This window comes from Anarrhichthys ocellatus, unplaced genomic scaffold (assembly GCF_004355925.1).
Source record: "Anarrhichthys ocellatus isolate YVR2014 unplaced genomic scaffold, GSC_Weel_1.0 scaffold28, whole genome shotgun sequence".
In the NCBI taxonomy this organism is placed as follows: Eukaryota; Metazoa; Chordata; class Actinopteri; order Perciformes; family Anarhichadidae; genus Anarrhichthys; species Anarrhichthys ocellatus.
The window spans coordinates 842,831-864,202 of record NW_022280058.1 but is presented as its reverse complement, the minus strand read 5'-3'; the positions used below and the strand labels follow the sequence as shown (position 1 = coordinate 864,202).

Sequence of the window (21,372 nt, the reverse complement as noted above, 5' to 3'; positions counted from 1 at the left end):
ACACACACACACACACACACACACACACACACACACACACACACACATACACATACACATACACACACCTAGCAGCAGCTGAAGAGGCATCACTCAGACACCTCAAGCTGTTCATTTCCCTCTCGTCTTGATACATGCAGCCAACTGTAAAATGTTATAAAAGCAACATTGGCATGTCCGCTGAGCACACACACACACACACACACACACTCACAAAATCCCTTTTTCACTGCCACTTCCTGATAAACACATTATGGTTAAAAGTATTCACACGACCTGTAACTCTGGCACGAAGCACATGTTTGTAAGTCTGCCTGCCTGTCAGCTGGTGTTGTTCACTTTGTGTGTGTGTGTGTGTCTGCTTGTGTGTGACAGACACCAGTTGGTTGGCGACTAGTTGAACGTAATGGGAATGCTGCTCACCTGCTATCCAGGCTGCTGCTGTGTTGACAGAGACAGACAACCTCTGCCGTGATGGTGGGACTGGCAATTGAGATAAATGATGCAAATAATGGAACACTACGTGACAAAAACACACACACACACACACACACACACAAACATATGTTTCGTTTTTTTTTGTGCAGCAACCGCCAACACCCGCACTGTGACGCATTATGATTACAAACTTTCAGAAACCATCTGCTTTAACATACACCGGGTAACATTTTAGCGATATAAATGGCTGCTTTGAAGTGAGCAGATTGTGTTCATGGTCTCTGTCATGGTGTCATTTTTGGAGCTGAAGCAGCCAGACTGAGGCAAAGAGTACACGCAGGTTGCATCTGGAAATGCAGTGTGTTGGGTTACTTTACTTTGTGCATATGACAAGATTTTACAGCAAAAATGCTCATTTTTGTCCAAATGTCATTTATTCTATAAGAGCATGGGAAATGTAGAGGATGGTTGCACAACAGACCATGAGCTTGGAATGGGGCTTCTATGAAGGCAAATCAATGTCAAAATCCACGAGCACAAAATGAGATCAAAGCGCGCGTGTGTGTGTGTAGCGGTCCCGCTCGTGCAAATCAAACAGCCGCGCATGTATATTACTTTTACATCCCTCCGTGCAGAATACCTCTGCTTGCACGAGGAACATTGCAGCCTGGTAGGAGAAAACCATGCTTTGAACGCGAGGGGCATCCCCTAGCGCGCAACACCTTTCACTGGTCTTCTGCTCGTAAAAGTACAATAGTTACCTCTGAGATGGAGTGGAAAACTACTCGTTTCACGAGCGGAAGAGCAGTGATATTAATTGCGCGCTGGGGGACGCCCCTCGCGCTCAAAGCATGGTGTTCTCCTCGCAGGCTGCAATTTTGCTCGCGCGGGCAGAGATATTCAGCGCGGAGTGACGTTAAAACGCTCGCAAAAGTAATTTACGTGCGCGGCTGTTTGATTTGCGCGCGCGTGGATCTCATTTGTGCTCGCGGATTTTGACATTGATTTGACTCCATAGGCTTCCTGTGTCTTTTCTCAGTACCATTGCAGCCCCGTCTGGTCTGTGCAGCATTTTTGAAATTGTCAATTTGGTTTTAATGATTTGTCCTAACATTTTGCCCCACCTGATTTTGCCGTCCTGCTCCTCCAGTGCAGCTCTGGCCCCGAGCGGTGACCCTGCCACTGAATGAAATGACAGCAGCTGTCTCGGCTGAGCTGCCATAAAAATTCATCTTTACTTTTTTAGTGTGCGGTCTTGAACTTTGCGATTATGCACACTGGCAATTTGCAAGGCTTTAATGCCAATTAATCATCTAACATAATGTCAAAATATGATGTAAACTGCACATGGCTGGACAATCCTTTGCCAAAGACAGCTAGTAAAGTCCAGCTTTCACTTGACGTGAGCTGTGACTCATCTCTCCAAGAGAAACTGTTGGATAAGAAATATTATGAAAAGATTAAATTATGTTCACCAAGCTACATCGATTACACAAACACTTTACCGTTTTACTTTGAAACTCAACTGATGCTGAAGCTGGCAATATGTGGGCAGGAGGACACTGGATACATCTCTACTGGTAGCAAAACAACAATACTTGGTACAATACACACCAAATCCTCTGTGTCTCATTTAGTTTGGAGTTCTTCTCTAATGCTGCTCTACTTTGTGATTTAGGCTGGTAAATGTTTTGTAGTTTCACATAAAAATCCCGCCCAGGGCTCCTTTAACAATGTAACCAAACATTTCTAAACTCTTTCTCAGCTCAGTATTGTCCTGTGTATGAAGTGTGTCATCTTTCTCAAAAATCGAATAGTGTATTGTTCCCTAGTCTGCACTAAAACACAAATTGCCAAACAATAGCTGCAGGGCACCTACAGTCTCGACATCTCAATGACACAACAGGCCAATGGACCACATACACACACACACACACATGCACACACACAGGCTTGAAAAATGTGGATGCCTTTGTGGTTGCTCATGAGTGCAAATGCAGTTGTGTGTCAGCAGAAAATGCAGATACAATACAGTACAATAAATACAGAAACACACACATGCTTTATAGAAACACCCAAAGGACCTTCAAGAGCATCATTTCATCTGAACCCATCTGAGAGTCAAGACCAGTGAGTGTGTGTTGACTGGATGGGTGTGCTCATTTTGTAATGAGCACACCCATCTTACAACTGTACTTACGTACTGTAGTTATGTTTTAACTGCACCCCTGTTCTATTATTATAGGGTACGTGTGACCTACAGACACACACACACACACACACACACACACACAGAGCAGACAGGCAAGATAAAGCGTGCCTTTGGCTGCATTCACTCACAATCTGGCACCTTCCCGCAGGTTTGTAAGGAGGTGTGGGTCTGTTTATTTGTGCTCTAGGACATAACCACTGTGAAACAATCAGAAAAATAACATTTTGGTCCCCCTCTTCATTCACTATCTAGCTCGCCTGACCACTGCTGTGCACTGCTCTCGCCAACAACAGCAAGAGACAATGACTATATCATACCTTTAATAATATAACTAATGCTATTCTAGGAACACATTGCTTAAAGGCTAATTAGGAAAATAGATTTTTAAAAACATAAACTTGTATCAGTGGCAGGCAGTCATTTAAAAACATTGGAGATAAAAACATGTTTATATGAATATGTCGGCGCTCTCACTCGTACTTGTGAGAGCCGGTGTGTGTCTGCTTTGTGAACGTGTGTCTGGAATAATGGAGAAACCAATGATTGATGGAAAGGTTAATCATTCTTGACAGATGGTGTGTGCTGCTAAATCAGCATTAGGTGAAGTCAGACCGTGTGTGTGTGGGTGTACGTACAACAATGTGTGACTGCCTGCTTAAGCTCTAATGAGCGGGTGTCCGCCACTTGATTGGCCGTGAGGGGAGGGTGACTCGGCTAGTCGGGCATCATGGGAACCAGCAGCCTCGTTATTTTCAGTGTACAGGGGACGCGGAAAACAACATTGTACGCGCCTCATAACTTGAATTGTGAGTGTGTGTCGGAAAGCTGCTCTGTGACATGAGCCACAAAGCAGCTACCAACCAGATGTGAGTCGAGGTCAACGCCTCATCCCGCTAGAGCTTCATCCGACTCCGCGCAAACCAACAGGAACCAAGGTCATTTCATAGCAACAGCGTCTCAAGAGGTGTGATTGGAATGACCCTTCACGGACACGCTCAGTGTACGTGATCTCAGTAAACCTTGTGTCTAAACCTCATAAAATCCGTTGACCTGAGGATGCCGCTTCACTGAATCGTCCAATAAATAGCTGACACACACACACACACACACACACACAGCTTTAATGCAGAGCTGGTTGATTTCCTAAGACGTGCGTTACATTGCAGCCCACAATGCTTCCGTCCGCTACATACATAAAACATGATTTTGTGTAAACAAAATGCCTTCGCACAAGCAAACTCACGCTCAGTCCCCCAGAACACGTTCACACATTGGTTGGAAAGGAAAGGAGGAGGCAGCGAGCCACGGTTAGCACAATGTGTGATAAATGTGTTGTTACATCCCGGACACAAACACAGAATCACTCTCACGCAAACACATCCACTGACAGAACAGGAAGAAGAGGGAAAGAGAAACAGAGAGAGAGAGGCAGTAGCAACGGAGGAAGAAGCATAATGTTTTCTGCAGCAAAAGCCTGGTGGCAATCTAACGGATACAAACACCAAAAACAGCTGTTTAAATACTATAAGGAAGTCTCACGAAAGTTATCACAAACGCAAACGTTTCCTTTTCTGGCTTTATAAATTGGAAGGTACAGCAGACTGTGTTACAAAGTAATCTTGCAGGAATGTGTACAACACCACTGTTGACTGTGAGTCAGGCTTTATCGCCCAACATCAGTGGTCAACCTAACTATTGTACTTGAATGGGAGCAAATCCCTGCAACCAGGTCTTCAGGAAACACATCCCAGAATAGTAGGGGGCTGTTACAGCAGCAGATAGATGCCCTTGGTTTCAGAAGTGATAAAATGAGTCAGTGACAGTAAACTGGAGAGTCTGCACATCGGCTGGATTTGCTTGTGACAAGGCCCCACAAATAATTAATCGAAATAACGGCAAAGAAATCATTTCCCACCTCCACTGTTTGTGTAAATACTCTGGGAACAATCGCTTACTCAAGCAGCCGTAACAGCTTGACGGACATCTCTGAGCCAGCTGGAGGTGCACGCATCAAAGCTTCATTTCCACAGTCACAGTTCCTCTCAGACACATCAAGCTATTAATAATCAGTTTGGCCACCGTCGTATTTCACCAGCGCTTCCTTTCTTTTGTTATGCTAACCTCCACATTTCATCTGTATCATGTTTGAATACTTGGCGAACATGCACATATTGAAAGGGCCATTCGACACCACTCGGATGTATCGTAATGCCTGCTACGCCTTTTTTTTTTTTTATACGTTGTCCACTGAAGATTAAGTACATCCATAAACTCTGAGGTCCCCGGGTGTGGAAATCACAAAAAGAGAATAATTCAAACTGTCAAATCTGATTAAATAGAACCAGAAAATAAAAGGAACACGGACACAAGAGCTAACTTTTTTAATTCCTTGCCTGAATCATCTTCTCCATCAAGTTCCATTTCTTCTTAATGATTTATGATGTTTTGTACCAATGCTCTTTTTCCCGGATTTCAAACAAAAACATATTTATTTCCTTCTCAGATAAACCAGCAGTGTTTGACATATTGGTCCTGATAGAAGTCAGACTTTTCAGTCTGTGTCTGTTTTTTGTTGATATCCTGTTGATATTTCTTCATAATTCAGCTCCGACACGCTTGAAAAATTGTGACTTTAACGCTTCTAGAACAGCAGGAAAACCCACTACACTTGATGATTTCATGCTCTTATCTTCGAGATGTCACATTTTCCTGAAAACATGCGATACGCTTTAATACAGGCGCTTTCAAAGACGCTCCAGCTGAAGATTATAAATGTGTCATCATCAATTCTGTCAGATCACATGTCTCACAAACACAAACGCAGGCAAACAAACACACACACACACACCAGTGTCGTGCACCAGTGGACCCGCCTGTTCCTATAGCAGCAAGTGACCTTTGCGTCTGTGTTGTAGCTATTATTAACACAACAATACGCTCTAATTTGAATACACTGTCTGAATTTAACTAGCTTAACATTTACCCATCTGCTGTACAAATCTGAGGTTGTCATTGCATTATCATGTGTTGCCACCTTATAGCACCTTATAGCTCTACTTCACGACATTTTAGATGGAAAACACTTTACTTTTTTAAATACTTTTTTAGCCCACTATGTCTAGGAATGAGCTCTTTCTTTCACAGTACCTCTCCAGCCCCCCCCCCCAAAAAAAAAAACCTCTTCACAGCTTAGTTTTGGTTTTCCTCTCCCTCCGACGACAGTCGGGCATTGTTTTGGATTTGTGATGATCTTATAGTATGGTTCAAAAGCGAGGACGGGGGATTATTCTATTAGTCATTTTTCCTCACCAAAATAATGTAGGCTACTGGGGAAGATTTAATATGGTTTTAGGTGCCGGGTGGAAAAGATCTGACTAGGCTGCAGATTTACAGCGAGGTTTCGGCCGTTTTGCATAATCCCAAGAGACATCTGTCTGTGAATGTGAGTCCTACCTTGCAAATTTCACATTTGAAGAATTCAAATTAAATGCTTTAGGGGACACAGACAGACTTTTGCAAACAGGCAAAGATGCTAATTTCCAGCAGATAATCGGCTATTTGAGGCTCATCTTTGTTGCCCCAGAGCATGTACGCACTTTGAAATCTGATTCGAATTAAAACCGTAACTTTTTGAAGTGCGTGTGGTGTTGTGGAGGGTGTGTGTATTTGTGTGAATGAAAGGAAAACCGTCAACCAGAAACTTTCCAGCTGCAGCTCTGTTAACCTGTATATCACAGTTTATCGTATTTGTTCATTGGGGTTTCCTTGTTTACATTCGTCGATAAAAGCACTTTTTAAAGTTATTTAAGGCCCCCACACACAGTAAAGGCACAGACTCAGACACACACACACACTGTCTGTTGTGCTCCGTCCCACTATGTTCCCGGTAGTTCCTCTGCATACGAAACACACCTCCTCATACTTTGTTGCCCGTTTTGTTGGTTTTCGGTTTTCCTCGCACGCGTCGCCTTGCCAGACGATCGTCTGTCACATCTCGGAGGCGTCTGTGCACGTGGATGTGTGGGCCCGTGTTAAAGCGAGGAGAAGTTATGTGGCTGATTTTGATCTTCTTTCAACTGTCAGCCGGCACTGCATCATATTCTCTGCGTCCTTCTTTTGCTCTGTCTGTCTCTCTGTCTCCGTGGCGTAGCTGTCACCGCTACGCCACGGAGACAAATGAACCACGAGGCTGCTGACAGGATCTTCCTGGGACTTTTGTTTGTTTTTTTTCTCACATGCATCATGTGCTATTGCCTTCGCTAAGCTTAGCATTTCAACATAAACGCATCATTACCACCTACATTTGAAGACGTTAGCATAATCAGTGCACGCAAAAGAGATTGAGAGGATTGGCGGCTTCTTACTTTTCCTCTAAATCCCTCTGAATCAGAATTTGTGGGTTATCTGAGGTATTTTTCTGTGAAACATGTACAAACTTCTCACAGGGGCAATGTTTGGATGAAAAGCTGCTCATGAAACAATTAAATAACTGTGTGGTTTCGACCCCGGCGGGTCCGCTTCAGGGTTCAAATCAGGAGACGATGCTTGCCTGACCTTTTTATACATTCATTCAAAACTCCATATAACTCCTGCGTGTGTGCTATTTGCTCTTTTGTTGTTCTTTGAAGATTTCAACCCTTTTTCTTCAAGACCATCAGTGTTTGTTTGCCGAGTGCATCCCATGATTAACTCATTGGAGCACACCACCGTCTCTTTGGAGCCATTTTTGTCCGATACTGAGTCACGGAGCCACAAATGTCTTGTTTTTTTTTTTTTTTAACATAAGTGAAAAAGGATCAGCAGTGAGATTTTTGTCGACCAGCTTCCTGTATGATCATCTTGAAAGACGACAATAAAAGTCGAATGTTGTCTACAAACACTTCATTCCGCACATTAAACTGTTAATTTGTATTGGCAACGCGTTGAAACTAACACTGCGCTGGCAGATTTGTTTGCTTGTTTTCCAGTAAAAAAAAAAACCCATTTAAGATAATTAATGACTTGACAATATGGAGATTTGTGCAGTGCAGATAAACAGATTTAGTTTGCTGCTGTAGAATGTGAAGGGAATGAGAATGTTGTAGAAAAATAAATTACAACATATTTATCTTCTACAGAAAACCCAAGAAGACTATAAATGTATGCAGATGTATGCCAGAGAGTGGCAGGAAGACAGGAATGTATTATTTATGGGAAATGTGCTGGAAAGCTATGGACTGTCTTTAACGTGGTCTGCTTTGTAATTATTAATTTGACAAAAACGTATCAGTGTTTACAAATGGCACACGTAGCACCTGTTCAGTCAGATACATAATTAGAGTGTGGTGCTGATAATGTCTGAGTGCTGAAATGTTTCTGCAGCTGCAACTTTATCAATAAACCAAGATGGATCTGCTGTGCGCGCTGCTCTGACTCGTCTGATTTAGTTGTTTATTGGAGCCGACACCCAACCTGAGAGAGAGATCGACGGCTTTAATGATATTCATCAGGCTGCGCACAATAATGCTTTCCTACTTTATCAAATCAACGAGAGCTATATTAAAGGGAAATGCTCAATCTCTAGCTCGGCTTCTGTGTCATCTGTAACGTAAGGACTATGATAAAGTATATTTGGTCAAAAGCAGGAAAGTTGGGGAGGCACAAAACGGAAAAACCTGCAGACGCAGTATTTTTCCCAGGTTCCTAAAAACTTGCCTTTTTAAAAAGAAGACCGGTTTGACCGGTCTGATTTTCCCCTGAATTTTATGTTCCAACACACCCAAATATTGGTGTGTTTTCTGCTGCTATTTACTGTAGTTTGCAGAAAATGATGTCTGCAAAATGTCTCAGGTAGTGTGAAGAGAAAAATATGGAGCAAACAGCCGTTTCTGCACCAGTCCCTCAAAGAGAGACAACTGAAACAAATAAAAACAAATTCAAAAAACTGTTGTTTGAAAATAAATTTTTTATAATTTTTATATATATATATATTATATAGATTTTTTCACATTTTTTAATGAGCACTATATTTACTTCCTGGACAGGTTTTTTATTTTCATTTTTAATTCTTATAAGAGATTTTAAAGAAGAATGAGCATAATGCAGAGTTCACAGCCTCCACCATGAATGAGCACTGACACACCTCGATTAGAGTTTCCCTGAGCAATAACTTAAATCATCATCGTAGGGCACAAAATAAGACTTAATCGTGCTTAGTCAGCATGCACTAACAGCCCCGCAGCAGCTATTGTACCACTACGCACCATTACGTTACATACTGCGAGTCATAACAGCCTCGTGATTGATCACTCAGGGATGGGTATAATTTATTTCTTGACGTGTGTTTTAATGCACGTCTGGGGTGATGTGTAAAGCTGTTTGCTCCTCGTCTTGCTAGAGTAAAAATCATGCTTGTACAAATTACCCTGTGGGAGACTCTATTGAGGCCCCAGGACTCAACTTGTGAACGGATTAAAGGGACACTGTGGAGTTTTCGACCACAGGGGTCACTGCACGATGAGTTTGTATCTCGCGGTCAAAGACAAACGTTGACCATTACAACAACACAGCATCAGAATACTCTGCTTTTACAGCTGTGTTAATGGTGTTTCTACATGACCGAGAACAAAATGAATACATGTTGCAAGCTGTGATCATGCAAGCCCGGATTTTTGCTATTGTGTTTATTTTCATTGTTCCAGGATTTTACCAAGTCAAGTTTTCAAGGATTCAACTTCATTGAATCTCAAGTTCTCATTGTTGTGACTTCCTCTGCACAGCAGACATTTCTGCTGGGTAAGTGTCACAAAAGCACAATGCGAGTCATTAAGGGACGTTGTCATTAAGGCGTCTATTATGACTACTGCGCAATAGCTTGAGTTTGAGTCTGCACCTTTTTCTGTCTCTTAGAAACACCTTTTATATTTCACTAAATTATTTTCCCCAATTAACTTCTGCCTGGATTTTGATATCAAACAATTACTGAATGGAGCGCTACATTTTTGTACCACGTTATGCGAGTACTTAGGCGACTTTGTCCACTCCATTTACATCAAAGATGGTACTGTGAATAAGCACCTCTCTGTATAATGAGATGCAAAGCAACAGCGCCACAAACTGCGGCCTCCAAAATGACCATACATACATCAACACGTCTTAAAAACTAAACATTAGAACCGTCCTGAAGGGAGAGTTCAAGGCAGGACTGTTGTATTAGACTGCATTGGTTTCAGCTAGGTCTACCTAATAAAATGATAACTGAGTGTATACTGCTTAAAATGCTAAATAGGAGAGTTAAAGTGAAGTGTTAAGAATGCGATTCAAGTCCATATAAATACAATTCTCCACACACTCTTCTATTCACACCCAACAACCCCTCTCTTCCTCTCTCCTGCCCCCTTCTTCCTCCTCCTCCTCTCTTTCTCTCACACATGCACGCTTATGCCAAGTTGCTAAATTTGAGATTTCCATCTTCTTTCCCACACACACACACACACACACAGAGGTAAGCACAGGCTGGCAAAAAATAGCATTCATCTCTGCATCCATCTCTGATTCTGGGCTCAAAGATGAGAATCCTTTGGCAGGAAATTCTCTCTCTCTTTCTCTGTCTCACACACACACACACACACACACACACACACACACACACACACACACACACACACACACAATCTTTCTCCTATCTCGACACATAAATTGAATCGGTGGTCTTGACAGGGCAATAGGACAGAGAGGACGAATAAAAATCACCTCATTACGTACACCCTTACACACACACACACAGCCCCTCGCACACACAGGCGCATGCACATACGCAGACAGACAAACAGGTCATTCACATGCATTAGGGGGTGGAAATGGAAAAGCCTTGAATCCTGGTCAAACATCATTTGGTGTGTAAATGCTGACAGACGGGAGCGTGGAGGCCACATGAGATCAGAGACGCTGTTTGGCGGAGAGGCAACGAGAATAACTGAGGGACAGACGGACCCACAACGATGTACACACAGTTGTGAAGGTCGGACTAATGTTGATTGTGATTAAACCGATGACTGATAAAGGTCACGGTGGCAATATAAGCGATGCAAGTGAAGATAATGATGATGTTCTCTCCATCTTTATCGCTTCTTTTCCCTCGGTGATGAAGCCCCGTGATTTTTCCGCTGCACATGAATGTTGTCGATGGGGCTCTGTGATAACTCCAGGTTTGACTGACGACTTCCCGCACTGCGACCGTGACTGCAATTCAGAGTCCGAGGTGCAGCTGAAGAGATTATTGATCGTGGCAGACAGGTTAGATAGTATCTGCCAACTCCCCCGCTGTTAATTTGTTCTAAGAATCTCTATTTGTGCACTGCTCTGATAGACATCGGAGCCTGGCAGTTTTCAGAGGTAAAATTTAGAAAATGATTTAATTTTTTCCCCCGAAGGAGTTATTAGTGCGTACAAATTAACAGAATGTATTAAAAAAAAAGTATATTTTTGAAGGACTTTCTCGCTCTTCATACGTCACCTGACTCCTGGAGCAGTTGCTCTATAAGAGTCTATTGCCGCGGCGTGAAATTGCAAAAAATGTTTCGCGATAACTCACAAAATGTTTGGCAAATAGAGTTAGAACGCTGTTTGGTTAGACCAGGCTGCAGTTACACATCTGTCTAAAGTTTGCTAACATTAGACACCATAAGCTGCTGGTCATACCAGACCAAGGAAGAGCATTAAGTGGCTTTTATCCCCTATGACTTAAGCTTTTTATTTGTACAAACAATATATGTTATTTCTTGCTTTAAGTTGATATGGGGAACTTTTTAGCCAACAGATGTCTAGTCACACATCCAACAGATACTGAGCAACAACAACATTCATTTAGAGTTGTGTTTGTGGCTACCTGGCAGATACTAATCTTCAGCTCTGGATACTTTATTTTAGCTCTGTTTTTGGTCTCTACCAACTCCTGGAGCTGTTACTGTGGCTGGGAACTATGTTAACAGAGTCTAAACCAGTACCATTCCAGCTGTGAAAGAAATGAAAAAAAAACATCTGTAGAGCTGAGGGAAACTGAATATATTGTTCATAGCTTTAAAGATAGCACAAGTTATCCCCTGAATCTGAAATCTAAACAAAACCTATCAATTAAGCTCAGTTAGAGTTAAGTCCACTGTGTACAAGATGTTGTCATGCTTATGCGTCCCTGCAACACCAACATGGAAAGGGTTAAGAAAGGAGAACTGAAACAACATCCACTGGAGCTGTAACCACAATTTCAGATGAGTCCAGTTCCCGCCAACACACCCATCTTATTTATTCAGTTAACTATTAGATTATATATATATTTTTAATTATACTTCCCAACATGAAGGTCCAGAATGAAAGCTTTGAAACATTAAGTCTGTTTCAAAGCTTTCTCAGCACTGCCCAAAATAACATCCTGGTGGATAAATTATTGGGTGTCTACAAGAAAAGGAATCAAATTGAAATATACAGTCTCAACATACTGGAATCAGCATAAAATATCCACCAAGTGTTTGTTCAATCATAGAATAAAACTACCCTCAGGGTTGCCATATTCCCTGAAAAAAAGGACAAAGATTTAGACTTAGTGCCCTCAATGACATCGACAGCTCTGCCCTGTGACCCCTTGTGAGAGGCCCTTGAGCGAGGCCCTTAACCTGCCTTCAACCACTGCTCCAGAGTGCTCAGTGAACCACAGATCAGACTGTACTGGGAAGCTTCTAGGTGTGAATATGTGTTACTGTTACAATACTGATTCGAGAGAATTGAGTCAGTGATTTGAAGACACCTCAATACTGAAACACAACTGCATCGTGTGATACGGCAACACCGATTTCATTCTTATTTGGGAAAAAAAAAGCGGAAAAATCCGACCTTAATATGCGAGATGCTCTAAAATATATAGATCGTACTGTAATGTTGGATAAGCTAAATGTGATTAACTACAGCATTGTTTACTTGATACACACAGCGTTAAGCTGCGTGTACATTGAGCTTTTCTGTTTTTCTGGTACAAATCTTACCGTCCTTGGGTGGCTGTAACCCTTAAACCTTTGACAGCTCACAATTTTTCATAGAGGGAAAAGAAAATAGGATTTTCTGCACCCTCTCTCACACACACACAAAATACCAAATACACTCCAGTATTTGTGTCAGGAATGTGTTCCCAAAGGAAATAACGGGTAAATCACATGATGAATATCCTGTTCAGCGCGCGCGTGCGTGCGTGCGTGCGTGCGTGCGTGCGTGTGTGCGTGTGTGTGTGCGCGCGCGCTTGTATAACTGCATGCAAGCCTTGTAAGCTTACTGTAGGTGTAAAGTTTATTCTTAATATTTGCTGCCTTCCATTTTCTGTCCGGACTGTTAAAGCAATGTTTTGTATTCTGCTGACGTCTTCTCTTCTAGCAGCGAAGGTTTGGCGTTCAGAAGCGGAACCCGGAGAGCAGAATGGAAAACAGACAGAGGCAAAGAGGAAGGAGGAGAACGTCGTTACCTTTGCAGATGGAGGGCCTCCCCGAAACCAGCAGAGCCTTCAGCCTCGGCGCGCTTTTCACATCACTATCAAGAAGAGAGAAGATGGTGAGAGGGGGGGCGAGAGGAGGCAGAGGGTGGTTAGAATGGCAAAGGTGGGAGATTTAATACATTATTAGGCAGCAGCACAGACTGACAGTCTGCCACATTAAACATCTCAAAACAGGAACAGTTAAGCAGCATCAGGAAAGAAAAAGATTTAAAAAAAGTAGTGAAAATTTAGGTTGGACTCAGCATTTTCACTTGGTTACTGCAGTAAAGTGAAACTCGTTAAATAATAATAAGAAAAATGATTTATATAATGCAATTAACAGGACACCTCAAAGCTCTATGTGTGTCAAAGTGGGGAGGAGGGATGGACTCATAAATGGGATAAAAAAAGCGAGGGATTGTTGAAATAAGGGCAGTGCGAGGAGAAAACAGGGGGGATTCCCATTAGAGAGACAGATGAAGGGACGGCTGAGGATGACAGCAACGTCTGACAGTTGGCGACGATGATGGACAGAGAGAGGGAGACTACGAGAAAGAGTTCCTATTTCCAAGGCTAATCTGAGCCTCTGCCTCACAGCAAAAATACAATTTCCTACAGAGAGCGTTTACAGCCGTCTTTATCCTCTCACATGACTGTTCTGACATCCTTAAGTGTCAAGTAGACCTCTCTCTGTGTCTGTGAATGTGTGTGTTTAGTCTATAAAGAGACGTAAAGAAAGACTTCAATTGTTCAGACTGTAGTCAAAACAATAAGAGTAGGCCTACAATGGCCCAGCAATGACAGCTTCCTGGTCTACTTTGAGGTATTCCTGTTATTTTGTCCAACCCGCCACCAAAATATGACAAGCTCCTCCACAACAGTGAGACTCAATAACATGACCAGAAACCTTGATTCAACATATTGGACACAACTCCACAAAGATATATTGATATACTATACTATGACTTCACACGCTATACAATTACTGCTTTATGAAATACTGAATTATTGCTCACTATCCTAGAAACTTTTGTATGATATTAAATATTACTTTTTTAGGCTGTTACATTTTGATTTCACGTTATGCTTTCACTTTTTATTACATATTTTACTATGATATTTCCATGGCATACTATGCTATAACTTTTTTAAATATTGTTATGGTATACCATCTTTATTATACTTCGACTTTTTATGACCTACCACACGATGACATTTTCATGGCATACTATGCTAAAACGTTTTTATGATATTCTTTATCACGTGCTATTCGATGATTTTTTATTTTGTTCATCCCTGTAAGTCTATCAAACCTATAGTTCTCATGATAATATGTGTTATTTCATTCCCTTGCAGCACATTTGCAAATCCAAATGTATAATTTCGATCTGAAAATAATGAAATAATAATGTCAGCTAATTAATCTGATTATCTACATTATGCACGATAGTATGATGCAAATTGACTGAATGTTTATATTATACAGCCACTATTCTGACAAGTTGAGTTTTCTGTCAAGGTGCTCTGCTGCTTCATAACCTCTTTATGAGATCATTTGGCACGCAGAGGTTGTCATCTGAGCAGCACGAAGTCTTTTGAATCAAAAGTGAGTCCTACGAAAAACACAGGATCCTTCATTTAAAGTATATTCAAAGCATTCTCCTGACAGGGAATTACCTTTTGTCAGTGCAGAACAGACATAAAAATCCGGCAGTATTTTATGACGCGGGCAAAGGAAAAATACATGCTCGATAGGCAGCATTGCACTAATCACCACAGCTCTAGTTCCCCAATACCACACACATAGTTTGGTATACATGTGGCGCTTACCCAACAGCTTTTGGGACAAGTCAAGTCTAAATCTATTTGAGGTCTCAATCAAGTCTTTTAATCTCTGTCTTGCCGATGTGATTCAATTACTGATTAATATTGATATTCAATAGTCTGTGCTTTTTCTATCATGCTACTTTCCCAACAGTTTCATGAGTACTTTATGGAACTCACATCTGTGTTGGCTTAAAACTTGATGATGGAGGTTCATTCACAACCCCCTCATAGTCTCAGTCTTTATTTTTCAAGTGTGCCAAAGCAAGTCACAGGTCAGTTCTCAAGTCATCAGTCTTTCTACAAACAGTGCAAGTGCTTTCAGGAGTTCGTAATCACAAAAATGGTCAGTATTTGAAAATGTGATACGGAAATCATGTTTTTACTTCAATGAGATGTTATTTTCAATAGACCTAACATGTTTAAAATGTTCCAGTATTTTACAAGGTCAAGTCTTTCTTAAGACTTGAATATTTTTGATTTCAAGTCTCAGGCGAAGTCAATTCCTAATAGTCGAGTCTTCAGTCAAGTCATGTCTAAAGTCTACAGCTCAAGTCTCCTTGAACCAAATCCATTCAACCATTCAACCTACACTTGCACAATCAAAAGAAAAGAAAAAAGAATTATGGAACAAACAGCCCTGTTACACAACTGAACACACAGCAACACACACACACACACACACACACACACACACACACACACACACAGCAGCTATTCTTTCTTTATTTGCAAGAAGGCCTGAGGATGTAGAGATGGACAGAACCAAAAGGAAGAAAGACTGAATGAGGAAGACAGGGATGCTGGGAAAAAAAGAGTGAAAAAGCCGAACAGCAAACGGTTTCAAATGAGTAGTTGTTGAGTGTTACTGGCACCTGAAAGATACTGCTAACACATGTCGCGATATCGACGTATGTTTGCATGTGTGTCCAAGCAGTCCTATGAGCCTGTTGGACAAAGTAAACAGTCAGACATTCAGTCAATATCCCAGCGCTCCTGTGCTCTGAGCTCTACTGCAGAGATCAGTATTTCATCTCAAACAACACCAACGTTCTCTAATCACTGCAGGCCATGAAGACAAACTCTTCCAATAGAGAGCCGCACGCACGCACTCAACGTGCGGACAGTTGGTCTCAGAGGGAAATTTGGCTTTAGCCCACCTGGTCCTTATTGTATCTGTCATTTGGCATTAAGCATTTCACTGAAAACAATACAAATGAAAATCATTCAGGTGAAGCAGCATTAAGTGCGAGAGGAAACAGAGCAGGTCTCGTAGCCTTGGTGGGAAAAAAACCAAGAGAAACAAAAGGGAGAGAGCACGAGGGGAGAGATGGATGAGAAAGCCTGCAGAAAAACAATAACTCAAATCGGAGGCTCTGATGCATTATTGCTGGCAAATTAGCTAAACAACTACTGCAGCACTGTCACGCACACACAAACACAGACACACTCACGCAGCACTCTTTAGCTATTCCTTGTGCATCAGCAGTGCGTTTGCCCCTCTGTGGTCCCCTTGGCTGAACGGAGAGGATAGCAGAGAGGAGCTGGGTGTTTATTGTTATGCTCACAGACTAGTGTCTCTGTAAAGGCTAAAAACAGTGACCAGCAAGCCCAGGAGCACTGTGAGTGAGTCACACTTAGCTGTTCTCCATCAGTGGGAGGTCTGCAGCGTGGGATATTTGATTTGTTGTGGGGGGAAAAATAATCAAGTTGGCTGGAGGCAAGCTCAGGGTGCACGGAGCCGGTCATGGCAGCCTGGGCCCAGACTCTTCTGAATGTTATAGCTCTTGACTGCGTATCTACTATGTGATATGTGTTGCTTTAATATAAATAATGCAGTGATCATAACAAACAAACAGTATTGATCCTATGAAAACAGATCAAATGTGTTACACTTATGGATTAACCCTTTTCAGCCACTTTGAATATTTGTCAATTCTCACTCGCTTTTTTTCCTCCCTCTGGCCATGTCGCTCCTTCTTTCATTTTGCACACACTTTGTCCAATGCGAAATGCAAGCTACTGAGTTACTGTGAGTTCAGCTAACATTGAACAATGTAAAGAGCAAGTGCACACTTCAAAGACACAAGCAATGGCATTTTTACTTCCTTGAGATGATGCACTCGCTTTTGATGCTGGGGCGGGACATGACATGGCGAAAGACACTTTTAGCTTTGCTAAATGGGAAAACCCATTTAAATTGTGTGAAGGTAGTAGGTACAAAAGTGCTTGTAGTATGTCATATAAAAAGTCATATTGTAGTACAGTGTGACATTGAATCAATGGATGCAATGACTGTGTTTATGTGAGAGGGGTCCCTCTTTGGTGATAATCATCTTTGGTTCATCACTGACTTCTCCTCAGCTCCACGAAGCCGTTTAGCATCACTTTAGCGTCACCCTGATCACTCTCATCAACCTTGTTCAAGCAGAAGAAAGCAGACAAAACGAATGACTAGCCAGTGAACATGTTGGATCATTTAGCAGCTAATGAGTCAGATATTTCCCTCAGGAGTAGAAGAAGACCAAACCAAAGCTCAAAGCAGCAACGATATTGGATCTGGTCATTTTCATGAAGCCAGAAATACGGCTTCAAATAAATGCTTTCTCAGTGTCTGCTGGGTGTGTAAATACACCAGTGATTGCGAACACTTTCCCCTTAACAACTTCATAAGTTGATAATGTGTCAATGTTGTGGTTACAGATTGTTGAACTGGCCCCAAATGGCCACTTACTTATTTGATGAACTGTCAACAAGGGCACTTCATCTTATTTATGCTCATGCAAAAGCAGAACTTGGATCCATCGCCTTCTCCTCCACCGACAAAACAAACTATGGATTGATGCTTCTTTGCTGTCGAGCAGAAACCTTGTTGCCATCAGGACTGTGAGTGTTTGGTCTCAGGAGTGTATTACGGTCTACTGGACTTTTAATGAATGCACAGACTTTAACCTGCTCTGTGGGACATCAGAGGATTCTCCCACGGCATTACGGATTACTTCAGCGTCTGTGTGGACACTTATGATTCTCACAAAAAAAAAAGCTGTTTTCCAAAGGACAAACTCTAGAATACAAAGCCATCAAATCCCCTCTAAATAGAAAGAAGAGAGCTCTCAGGGTTTTTGGGAACCGGCAGGTGGTTAAGTCTGTCCAGAGGGAGCTAAAGAGGAGAATGGAGGATGTGAAGAACACCTACCAGGAGAGGACAGAACACAATCTGAAGCCAAAACAGTCTGAAGGAGGCGTGGAGTGCGGTGAGAAGAATCGAGCCGGCAGCCAGGCCAAACCTAGAGAAGAACAACTAAACAGCTATCTTGTAAAAATTTCATGCAGACATGGAGCCTGCACTTGGACTTGATGGCTCTTCCCTTCCCACTTTACGAGCACAAGAGTATGCACTGATGGCAGCACTGTGGTGACACATATAGGGTGACTAGAACAAAGAGTTTGTTTGTGTGCGACAATAAGGAACACGTAACCAATCATGAGAGATAGTCTAAAATTTGTATATAATGTCTACATGACTTAGAAAATAAACTTTTCTCTTCTGCCCCTTAGCTTGTAATGTGTCGCTTTGTGTTTCTTAGCAGTAGTTCCGATCATATTCCGCCTAAACCTGCGTTGTTTGTGACTTTGCGGTGACTCACAATGTTCCCCGTTGGGCGTAGCATATCAAAGACGGTGACAGGTTAACCTTAACCTGACCCACGTATGCACGGTTTGATTGACATAAAACACAGCCCCCATATGACAGCCTTCCCTGCTTTCTTCACAGCCATTGAATGAAAGACAGATTTTAGAAAACCGATCTGTCCTTCAGTGGGTTGACTTGAAAACTGGAGACAATCAAAATGCGGGACATCGTCTCAATATGTGGTACGCGGGACAAGGGATAAAACCGACGTGCAGTCCCACATAAAGCAGGACACCTGGTCAGACATTGTTCTTTAGGCTCCGAGTGGACGGGTTAGTGTACACAATTGTCCCTGTGCAGGCAGGGACATGGACATGCAATGTAACTTGCTCTAGTAATTGTAGCTTACAAGTCAAGGACAAGCATCATTTTGCAAGAGGTGGGTGAAGTGGGAAGAGTTATTTTAGGCATACAAAATTTTACAAGTGAAAAAAATCATTCATTTTCTGCAGGAGACTAGCAGTTGGAGTACTCCTAAGGCTTGGATGGTTATTCCAATTTCATGGATTCCTCATCAAAACTTGTCCATCAACTGTACAATGAAGTATCTGTTTTGTTTAACCAAAAAGTGGCATTTGCAGTACAAGCTTGCGTATATAAAAACATGAGTGGAGAAGTCAACTACGACTCCCAGGGAGCATTTTGACAGGAAACATCCAATGACTGACCATGGCAAACTGAAGCTAAAAATCTAAGGTTTAAATCAGTTCAGGGTGGATTCTTGGTCAAATCTAAATCTAAATCTAATTAATACAATTAACCTCCGTTGGACTTAAATATAAAGTAGTCAGAGTTGCGGCAGTAGAGATAATAATTGAACTCCTGTGGTTACGAGGCAAAACGCCATTGTTGTTAGTCATTACTCCCAGCATGCTCTGCTGGGACCTTCCCTGTCTGGCAGGGTGTCAAAACCTGCGTAGCCTGCCGATGTTTTGCCAGACGCGGAGCTCAACTCTCCTCCAAACAAATGAAAACGGATTCAGAAGTGACTACAGATACAAAATGCTATACGAATCAGAGCTCACATGCACAGTCACAATCACAGGACAGAAAACAACATTGTCTATGTCCTGCTAACAGCATCACTCCCAGACACACAGGCCCACACATGCTCGGGTCACCGATCGGCTGTTGCACACTGGGCAAAGTTAGGAGGCATTACTGCTGCACACGGCCACAGAACACACAAACACATCCACACACACACACACACACACACACACACACACACACACGCCTGGAAACACACTGCCGGAAAGCTGAATGCTGATTTACTAATGAGCTGTCATGGTGACAGATACTGCCATTTAATTGGCTGGTAAAGGAGGCAATTAGAATGCAGTGCATAGATGCACATACGAGAGGGAGAGGAGTTGGGCTTTCTGTGCATAATGTGTGAGAGTGTGCGCCTCAAAGTGAAACGCACATCGGGAGACTGCAACCATGTCACTCATTGCTTTAAATTATTAATTCTGGTTCAACTGCTCCGTGATCTGCTACTCAGTGAGTGTTGAAGATTGTGCGTGTTAGTTTGTGCTCAGTGCGTTTCTCATTGTACTTTCTCATCAGCTTCTTAAGTTTTTAAAACAACCTCCTCCCTCTATTGCTCATTTTTTAGGCTATGTGGATGACTCGCTCTCTTACTCCGCTTCTCTCTCTCTCTCCCTCGTTTCCCTTTTTCCTTCCAACTCTACCATCTGCTGGCTCAGTATGCAGCATCTGTCCAACCCCTTTCCCATTTTTCTTATTCTCATTTTCTTGATGTCTTTTGTTGGACAACTTTGTCTCTCTTCCTGGTGTTGCTCATATAGCGTTGTCATTTCAATAATCTTCTTTTAGTCCCAAAAATGTGTTCGTTTGAGTTCAAGGAATGGACACAACTCCGGAAAAGATTACTTTTATCATTAAAAGGGATACAAACATTCTTTGGAAAAGCTTGGGGTCCTTTTTATATATGGACAATGTAGATTTAAGGGATGTAATAAATGTGGCAGGTGAGTTAAAAATACAGATGTATATGTTGTCCCCTGCCGTTGGAAATGGAGACCATGGTGGCGTATATGATGTCGCCAAGGGGGAGCAAGTAGAGGATGAAGAGGAGGGGACCGAGTAATGAACCTTGGGGGACACCTTGAGAGACTGTGGCTGCGTCAGACTTGAATTTATTGATACTAATGAACCGTTCACGGTCGGAGAGGTATGATTCGAACCAGGAGAGGGCTGTGCCAGTGATGTGGATGGAGTGGTTGATGGTGTCAAAGGCTGCACTGAGGTTGAGTTGTATCAGGATGTTGAGGAAGTGGTCATCAGAGGACAGGAGGAGGTCATTGGTGACTTTGATTAGGGTTGCCAGGTTTGTCGTTGTCCACCAGTCACTCAAGTTGTGGCCATTAAGTTTATTTGTGTTTCTGGTGGCCAATGTTGGCAAGGTAATCTGCTACTTGACATTGACATTAAAGGCTGAATAGAATTGAGATTTTGTAGTACAAGTCCAGAGGTAGATGTCCTTTTCTTTGTCAATTCTCTCTCTATTTCTCTCCATTTTTCTCTTCGTCTCTGGCTCATCATGCACATGGCCACTCTGAAAAAACGTAGTTTCATGCCTCATGCATAATTTCTGTAAACATATCTGTGTGTTTCCATGTGCGTCAGTGTATTTGCATGCGTGTGTGTGTGTGTGTGTGTGTGTGTGTGTGTGTGTGTGTGTGTGTG

The 21,372-nt window shown here is 42.2% G+C and overlaps 1 protein-coding gene across 3 annotated transcripts in view; it reads right to left on the bottom strand.

Moving 5' to 3' along the window:
• LOC116392051 (protein ELFN1-like) overlaps positions 1 to 21,372 on the bottom strand; it is a 102,140-nt gene that overhangs the window by 20,369 nt on the left and 60,399 nt on the right. Inside the window, exons 2-3 of one of the 3 annotated variants that reach the window (XM_031863183.1) lie at positions 15,842 to 18,267; positions 13,134 to 13,198 (exon numbers count right to left, since the gene is read on the bottom strand). The gene's annotated coding sequence lies outside the window, so the exon portion shown is untranslated. Of the gene's footprint in view, positions 1 to 13,133; positions 13,199 to 15,841; positions 21,339 to 21,372 lie in introns of those variants that run through there. The other 2 variants (XM_031863182.1, XM_031863181.1) reach the window with 2 other exon arrangements.